We start from the raw sequence: 9,571 nt of genomic DNA on the forward strand, positions 1-9,571 counted from the left end.
CAAAATGGAGAATCTTGCCCCCTGAGGGAAGTATTAATTATAGCACCATTCTACAACTGATCTTTTCTGTAAACAGGAAGGTAAATGGAGTGAAGTTCCTTATGTACAGGCTTTCTTTGCCCTTTGTGACAATACTGCCCTGTGCCAAACCTGCAAGCTTTGCCCAAATGACAGAGGCCCACAATTGCCCCCATACTCAGGCCCTCTTCCCTCAGCCCCACTCTCCTCAGTCCGTGTCTCTATCCCTCGCCACGATTAACCACCACACCAATTCTTTGGCGTGGCTAGGCAAGAACCTTAGGCATTACAGTGGCACATGCCTGTAGTCCAGCTACTCAGGAGGCGGAGGCAGTAGGATTGCTTGAGTCCGGGAGATCTGAGCTATATCACGTGATGACTGTGCCTGTGAATAGCCACTGCACTCTAGCCTGGACAATATAGTGAGACCCTCATCTCTAAATAAATAAATAAAAATAGAGGTCTTCCTCTGCAATATGTAACATCATGTATTATGTGTTTATTTCCTTTAATGCACTTAATTTATATTTATTTACTTGTCTATTCTGTTCTTGTTTTGATACACTTTCTAGACTGTTAACACTCTAAGGGCAAGGATTAAATTTGTTTTATTCCCTAAAGTACCCAGGGCTTAGTACAGTAGCTGTCACACAATAGGCCTTCAAACATTTCTGTAGAATGAGTAAAGGAATGAAGTAATGAAGAAGCTGTGGCAATTACAGCGATAAAGTGTTTTACCAAATTCTTAGGGAGTGAATAAAACTAGTCAACTTCTTAGCATCTGGAAACTCAGTGGTGGGTGGCTGTAGTTTGCTACTTGAGAACTTGATACACTCTAGGGAAGAAATTATGTTCTATAGCAATATTTTCATGTCTGGAGAATATTAAAAGTTTTGTCATGTAACCTTTCAAAATGTCAAGTGCCTATTGTATTAAGGTTTTTAACGTTTTTAAATGACTTAAGCTAAACTGCATTCTCATTATTTACTCACAAAACCTTTGCATGGCCCTAAGGAATAGAGTCAAGGCCTATAAGCACACAGAGGAAGTCAGCACACAGAGACTGAAATGGGCTGTCATTACAGGTCTCCAATTTTCCTGGCATGAGATGGAAAAACATCATAGCAAGGTGACTGCAGAAGAGAATTACTCACCAGTGTGGGCTGGGACCAAATGACTTTAAGAGGACATTATTCAATGACTCTCAACATAGGCAATGAGTTGATGTGGTGCCTTGGACTTCAATGCTATTTTCTTTGTTCTGATATAATTTTTCGAGACCTAAATATTGCTTCTGGGGTTATACAGAATAATAACCTATGCAAGGCCAATGTCAAATCCTTGACAATTAAAAAAAAATGTATTGAGATCTGCCAGAAAATAGCCTCTGTACTGCTAATTCCCTCTGAGTGACATTTCAAAGCTGATTACTTAGCCCCACTCAGACAGATACCCCACTAGAATCAACATCCTTCTCGCGTTAGCCTAATAGGGATTTTGCCTTAATAAGAAATATAGAATTGGGTTCTTAGTGATAATTATGATAATAATTTTCAAAAGACAAGTTTTTCCCTTAATAAATAATCCTTTTCTAAGAGCAAGCATCCTTCAATCTTACCTCTGCTGTTTTTCAAATTAACATTTTAAAAAATCAATTTTGATACTTGAGACTTATGCAAGGATAAGCGGAACTCAGAAGTGACAGATTCTGCTTTTATGTGGATATAGATGTGTACCTGATGCCAACAGTAGGGGCAAAATAAGCAAATTTACTCATTAAGGTGTTCTTTAATCTTCAGATGTCAAACATAAGCTCCAATTTATGTTAAACTAAATATCCCATCTTCCTCTTTAATTAATTAAAACTAACAAAGGCTATCATATCAGCATATTGTTATAATTATAGCTTAAAACAAAACAAGTGATATCTCACTGAGGTTTTGATTTGCACTTCTTGATTAGTGATGAGGAGCATTTTTTCATATGCCTTTTGGACATTTGTATGTACTCTTTGGAGAAATGTCTATTCAAGTCCTTAACCAACTTTTTAATCATGTTATTAGTTTCTTTGCTACTAAGTTGTAGGAGTTTCTTAATATTTTGGAGATTAGCCCCTTGTCAGATACATGGTTTGCAATTATTTTCTCCCATTCTATCAGTTGGCTTTTCACTCTGTTGACTCCTTTGCTTTGCAGAAGCTTTTTAGTTCCATGTAGTCCTACTTGTTTATTTTTGTTTTTGTTACCTTTGCTTTTTGGTGTCTTAGTCTGCTCAGACTGCTATAACAAAATACCACAAGCTGGGCATGGTGGCTTGTGCCTGTAATCCCAGCACTTTGGGAGGCCGAGGCAGGTGGATCATGAGGTCAAGAGATCAAGACCATCCTGGCCAACATTGCGAAACCCCGTCTCTACTAAAAATACAAAAATTAGCTTGGCATGGTGGTGTGTGCCTGTAGTCCCAGCTACTAGGGAGGCTGAGGCAGGAGAATTGCTTGAACACAGGAGGCAGAGGTTGCAGTGAGCAGAGACGGCGCCACTGCACTCCAGCCTGGTGACAGAGCAAGATTCTGTCTCAAAACAAACAAACAAACAAAAACGAACAAAAAACAAATAAACAAACCTACAGTCTGAGTCACTTATAAACCACAGTAGTTTATTTCCAACAGTTCTGGAGATTGGGAAGTCTTACATCAAGGCACCAGCAGATTCAATATCTAGTAGAGCCATCTTCCACTGTTACTTCCATGTGTTCCACTTCACCAACAGGGGTAAGAGCTCTTTCTGGTCTCTTTCATAGGGGCACTATTCCCAATCAGGAGAGCTCCATCTTTATGACCTAATCACCTCCCAAAGGCCCCATCTCCAAATACTCTCACATGGGGGTATTAGGTCTCAACATACAAATTTGGGAATACAAACATTCAGCCTATAGTTTCCATGAAAGCATTGCTGAGACCAATATCAAGAAGCTTTTCTCCTATGTGTCCTTCTAGGAGTTTTATAGCTTCGGGTCTTACACTTAACTCATTAATCCATTTCCATTGATTTTTGTGGATAGCATAAAATAAAGGTCCTATTTCATTGTTTTGCATGCAGATATCTTGTTTTCCCACATCATTTACTAGTCTCAAAGAGACTATTCTTTCCCTACTGTGTCTTCTTGGTACCCTTTTCAAAGAAGAGTTGACCATATATGTATGGATTTATTTCTGGAGTCTCTATTTTGTTTCATTGGTTTATATGTCTGCTTTTACATTAGTACTATACTGTTTTGATTACTTTAGCTTTGTAATATATTTAAAATCAGAAAGTGTGAAGACTCCAACTTGGTTCCTCTTTCTCAAGATTGATTTAGTTTTTCTTTCAGTCTTTCTCAAGATTGATTAGTCTTTTGTAGTTCCATATAGATTGGAAAATGTAGAAGAGTTGGTAAGGATGTAGAGAAGTTGAAACCCTTGCATACTGTTGTTGGGAATGCAGAATGCTACAGCTGCAATGGAAAACACTATGGATTTCCCTCAAAAAATTAAAAATACATTTATCATATCATCCAGCAATTTCACATTGAAACATTTGTCCCAAATAACTGAAATCAGGATCTCAAAGATATATTAGTACTTCCATGTTAATTGACACACTATTTACAACAGCCAAGATGTGAAAACAAATCTGTCTGAATGGATAAAGAAAATGTGGTATATACATATAATGGAGTATTATTTGGCCTTTAAAAAGAAGGATATCCTGTCACTTGCAACAACATCAATGAACCTGGAAGACGTTATGTTAAGTGAAATATTTCGGGCACAAAAAAACAAATACTGCATGATTCCACTTATATGAGGTATCTAAAATAGTTAAATTCATAGAATCAAAGAATATAACAGTGGTTTCCAGGGACTAGGGGAAGGGGGGAATGGAAAATTAGTAATCAACAAACAACATTTCAGTTAAGCAAGATGAATTTTTAGAAATCTGCTGCATAACATTGTACTTATAGTCAACAATACTGTATTATACATCTTAAAAATTTAAGAGGGTGATTTCATATTAAGTGTTCTCACCATAATAAAATAAAATTTTAAAAATACATAAGGCAGGTCGTTGGATGACTTGAGGCAATTTAACACTTCTTATTTCCATCAGCCATCTCCCATTCTACCTCTTATAAATATATAATTAAGTAAAAACAGAACATTTGCTAGGCTATAGCTATAAGTCCACAGCCCTCCCTTAAATTCACATTCCTGCCTCCAAACTGCTCCTATATGGAAACTCTGGACCCATCATTGGAGACACGCAACATGGTGAGGCTGCTGAAATTTTGCAGAGGTTCTTAAAGAGTACAGATGATACACAAAGTAAAAAGAAATTATTTAGGTAGTTAGGGTAAGAGAGTCCTCGGTAAGGCTTCCCTTTTAACAAAAAGCAGCCCCCAAATATTTTCTTTTCTAACAAAGAACAGCTGTAAAATTGAGCTGCAGACACAGATAAGCAAGCTGGAAGCTTGCACAAGTGAATGGCAGCAGCTGTGTCAATAGGAAAAGGCTATCTGGGGGCCAGGCATGTTCAACATGGAGGCTCCATCTTTCCTTTTGTCAACCACCTGTACAGTAAAGGAACAGGCAACACAGCACCAACCAGGCAGAGAACCCACCTGCATAATAAAAGATTAGGGTGGAGCAGCCAGCTTCTTTACGTGCTATGTAAATGGCACACCTGCTCTGACTAATCTTTTGGGCTCTATGTAAATTAGACACTGCCTGCTCAAGCTCATCTATAAAGCTACATGCATTTCATCCGGGAACTGGCAGCCCATTTTTCTCCAGGACCCTGCTCTGCACAGAGAGTTCTTCTCTTTCTTTTGCCTATTAAACTTCCACTCTTGAGCTCACTATGGTGTGTCCATGTCCTTGATTTCCTTGGTGTCAGGCAACGAACCTTGGATATTACCCCAGATGAATGACATTGCTTTTTTTTTTTTTGAGACGGAGTCTTGCTCTGCCGCCCAGGCTGGAGTGCAGTGGCCGGGTCTCAGCTCACTGCAAGCTCCGCCTCCCGGGTTTACGCCATTCTCCTGCCTCAGCCTCCCGAGCAGCTGGGACTACAGGCGCCCGCCACGTCGCCCGGCTAGTTTTTTTTGTATTTTTTAGTAGAGACGGGGTTTCACCATGTTAGCCAGGATGGTCTCGATCTCCTGACCTCGTGATCCGCCCGTCTCGGCCTCCCAAAGTGCTGGGATTACAGGCTTGAGCCACCGCGCCCGGCCGAATGACATTGCTTCACAGAGTAAAGAAAAAAAGTTGCTGGGAGTCAGTGGCAGCCCCTAAAGTGTTCTTATGACACTGTCTCTTGTTACATCATCACAGGTACACATCCTTACAGTATCAAGAAGATAGCCAAATTTCACTGTTACAATGGTGAGAGCACTGAATGAAGTGCTGAAAAAGTAGTAATTCTGTTATGCCACTAGTAGCTGCAGATCCTTACCCAAGGTCTTAGTTTCCTCATCTTAAAAGGGAGTGTGTTGAATTTCTGCTTCTGGGAAAATAGAGTAGATGTATTTTTCCTGTTTGTCCTGTTAAACACAACTTTAAAACCCTGAGCATTACACATAAAACAAATACAAGAAGACACTGAAAGGTAGAGAGAAGACAGACCAACAAGAGATTTTTGGACATGGGAAAAGAAATGGAGATGAGTTTCCTAAATTTTCTTTTAGCCTCATATATCCCAGACTTAGAGCTGAAGCAACCAATAATATTGGAATGCCAGTGGGCTCAAACAAACAAAAAAGCCACAAAAAAACCTGCTCTCTCTAGCCAAAGACAGAAAAAAGACAGTCTAGCAAGGCAGAAAGCTTTTAGACAACAAGAGCGAAATGCCAGTTAAGACTGTGGTCCCAACCTCACTCGTGCCTGCAAAGGCTAATTTAGGAGCTGAGACTTTCAATCACACATCACTATAGCTAGATGCCCCAAAACCCCCACCAGAGGGCTGTTTGAGAAGGCCAAGGAACAAGCCAGGACATCCATTCCTGCTGACTGGTTATAAATCCCCTCTCCTCATAGCAACACTGGAAATCATTTGAAAGTCTGTAGTTCCACCCCCATTCACTGGTAATGAGGCACCACTCCCTGTCCCTGCTGGAGTGGTATCAGAAGAGGCCCAGAGGATAGTGGGGGCTTTCACCATTAACTAGTAACAATAAGGCCATCTCCACTGCAGTGTCAACAGGGACCACAGAGGGAACCATAAGTCCCACAGTTTCAGCAGTAATGTGAAGCACCTCTTTTCCCCAGGTGTCAAATGAGGCTGGTGGGAAACTTTGACTTCTACCCCCACCTGGCAGGATTCCCTCCCCTTTTCCTGACAGAGAAAGATAGTTAAAGTAAAATGCTTAGATAAGATCCAGAGTCTCATTTAGAAAACATAAAAAGGTTAAGATTTTATTTGAAAATCACTCATCATAACACAAAGACCTGAGCAACATAGCAAGAACCTTTCTCTACAAAAAATAGAAATAAAAAAATTAGGTGTGGTGGCATGCACCTGTAGTCCTAGCTACTTGGGAGGCTGACACAAGAGGATAGCTTGAGCCCCAGTGATTGAGGCTACAGTGAGCCATGATTGTACCACTGCACTCCAGTCTAGGTGAGAGTACAAGAGCTCATTGCATAAAAAAATGAAAAATAAAAATAAGACCTTAAGCTGAATTAAAAACACTAACAATAATGCCAACAGTGAGATGACAGAGATGTTAAACATTACCTGACAAAGATATTAAAGTAGCCATCATAAAAACAATTCAATGAACAGTATAAACACTTTTGAAATAAATGAAAAATAGAAAGTCCCAGAAAAGAAATAGAAAATGTAAAAAAGAACCAAAGGGGAACTTTATAACGTGAAAATACAATAACTGAAATAAAATGAGTACAATAGTAGAATGGAGAAAAAGAAAGAATCAGTGAACTGGAAGACAGAGCAAAAGAAATTACCTAATCTGGTCAGGTACAGTGGCTCACGTCTGTAATCCCAGCACTTTGGGAGGCCAAGGCGGGTGGACCATGGGCTCAGGAGTTCGAGACCAGCCTGACCAACATGGTGAAACCCCGTCTCTACTAAAAATACAAAAAATTAGTCGGGCATGGTGGCAGGCACCTGTAATCCCACCTGCTCGGGAAGCTGAGGCAGGAGAATCACTTGAACCCAGGAGGCAGAGGTTGCAGTGAGCAGATATCACGCCACTGCACTCCAGCCTGGGCAACAGAGCGAGACTCCATCTCAAAACCAATAAATAAATAAATAAATAAATAAATAAATAAACAAATAAAAGAAATTACTCAATCTAAACAACAGAGAGAAAACAAACTAAAAAATAAAATGAAAAGAGCCTGAAACACATGGTGAACTGTAACAAAACATCTAACATTTGTGTCACGCCAGTTCTGGAGGAGAAGAAAAATACAATTTCTCTAAGTACTTTAAAAAGTAATAATTTATACTTTAAAAAGTACTCGAAGACATAATGAGTAAATACTGCCCAAATTTGGCAGAAAATGTAAGTCGATAGATTCAAAAGGCTGAGGAAAGCCCAGACAGGACAAAACCCAAAGAAATGCACAAAAAGACACATTAAAAGATTAAACTTCTGAAAACTATAGACAAAGAAAAAATCTTGAAAGCAGCTAGGAAAAAATGACACCTCACCAATGGGGGAAAAATAATTCAAATGACAGTAGATTGCCCATCAGAAATCATAAAGGTCAGAAGCATTAAGAAATCACAAAATATACTGGACTGAATAAAAATGAAAAAAGACCATGCCAAAATTTGTGTGGCACACCTAAAGCAGTGATGAGAGGGAAATCTATAACACTAAAAGCATAAGTGAATAAACAGAAAATTCTCAGATCAATACTATAACATTCCATCTCATCGACCTGATAAAAGAAGAACAGAATAAACCCAAAACAGGTGGAAGAAAGGAAATGATAAAAAGCAGAAGTCAATGGAATTAAAAACAGAAAAACAACATAGAAAATCAACAGAACAAAGAACTGCTTCTTTGGAAAGATCAAGAACATTGACAAACCTCTACACTGCAAGGGTAAAACCAGGTACTCAAGTCTCAGCAATGGCAGACGCCCCTCCCTACACCAAGCTCCAGGGTCCCAGGTCGACCCCAGACTGCTGTGCTGGCAGCGAGAATTTCAAGCCAGTGGATCTTAGCTTGCTGGGCTCCATGGGGGTGGGACCCGCTGAGCCAGACCGCTTGGCTTCAGCCTCCTTTCCAGGGAAGTGAATGGCTCTGTCTCACTGGTGTTCCAGGTGCCACTGGGGTATGAAAAACAAACAAACAAACAAAAAACCTCTAGTATTATTAACAAAGAAAAAGAGAGAGAAGACAAATTACCAGTATCAGAAATGAAACAAATGATATCACTAGAAACTCTCCAATCATAACAAAAGATAATAAGGGAATATGGATTGAGTCTACCTTAACTGAAATACTTGCGACCAGAAATTTGGGTTTCAGATTTTCTTTTTCCAATTTTGGAAGATTTGCATATACATAATGAAATATCTTGGGGATGAGACCCAAGACTAAACATGAAATTTATTTATTTTTATATAAACCTTATACACATAGCCTAAAGGTAATTTTATACAACATTTTAAATAATTTTTGCATGAAACAAAGTTGTATACATTGAACTATCACAAAGCAAAGGTGTCAGACATGAAATTTTTCACTGCGGTGTCAAGTTGGTACTCAAAAAGTTTCAGATTTTGGGGTATTTCAGATTACAAATTTTCAGATGAGGGATGCTCACCCTTTCTCGAAGTAGTTTCCTTGAGAAGACTACCACAATCCATCCAATATGAAATAGATAATTTGGGGGGGCGGAGCAAGATGGCCGAATAGGAACAGCTCCAGTCTCCAACTCCCAGCGCGAGCGACACAGAAAACCGGTGATTTCTGCATTTTCAACTGAGGTACTGGGGTCATCTCTCTAGGGAGTGCCGGACAATCGGTGCTGGTCAGCTGCTGCAGCCTGACCAGCGAGAGCTGAAGCAGGGCGAGGCATCGCCTCACCTGGAAGCGCAAGGGGGAAGGAAATCCGTTTTCCTAGCCAGGGGAACTGAGACACACAACACCTGGAAAATCGGGTAACTCCACCCCAATACTGCGCTTTAAGGAAACAGGCACACCAGGAGAATATATCCCACACCTGGCCGGGAGGGTCCCACGCCCACGGAGCCTCCCTCACTGCTAACACAGCAGTCTGCGGCGATCGATCCGCAAGGCAGCAGCAAGGCTGGGGGAGGGGCGCCCGCCATTGCTGAGGCTTAAGTAGGTAAACAAAGCCGCTGGGAAGCTCGAACTGGGTGGAGCTCATAGCAGCTCAAGGAAGCCTGCCTGTCTCTGTAGACTACCTCTGCGGACAGCGCACAGCTGCAGTCCAATAGGGGAAAGAGCGGGGGCCAGTGCAGACGCAAACGACTCTGTCTGACAGCTTTGGGGAGAGCCGTGGATCTCCTAA

Source organism: Trachypithecus francoisi, unplaced genomic scaffold (assembly GCF_009764315.1).
Source record: "Trachypithecus francoisi isolate TF-2019V2 unplaced genomic scaffold, Tfra_2.0 Lachesis_group18, whole genome shotgun sequence".
NCBI lineage: Eukaryota > Metazoa > Chordata > Mammalia > Primates > Cercopithecidae > Trachypithecus > Trachypithecus francoisi.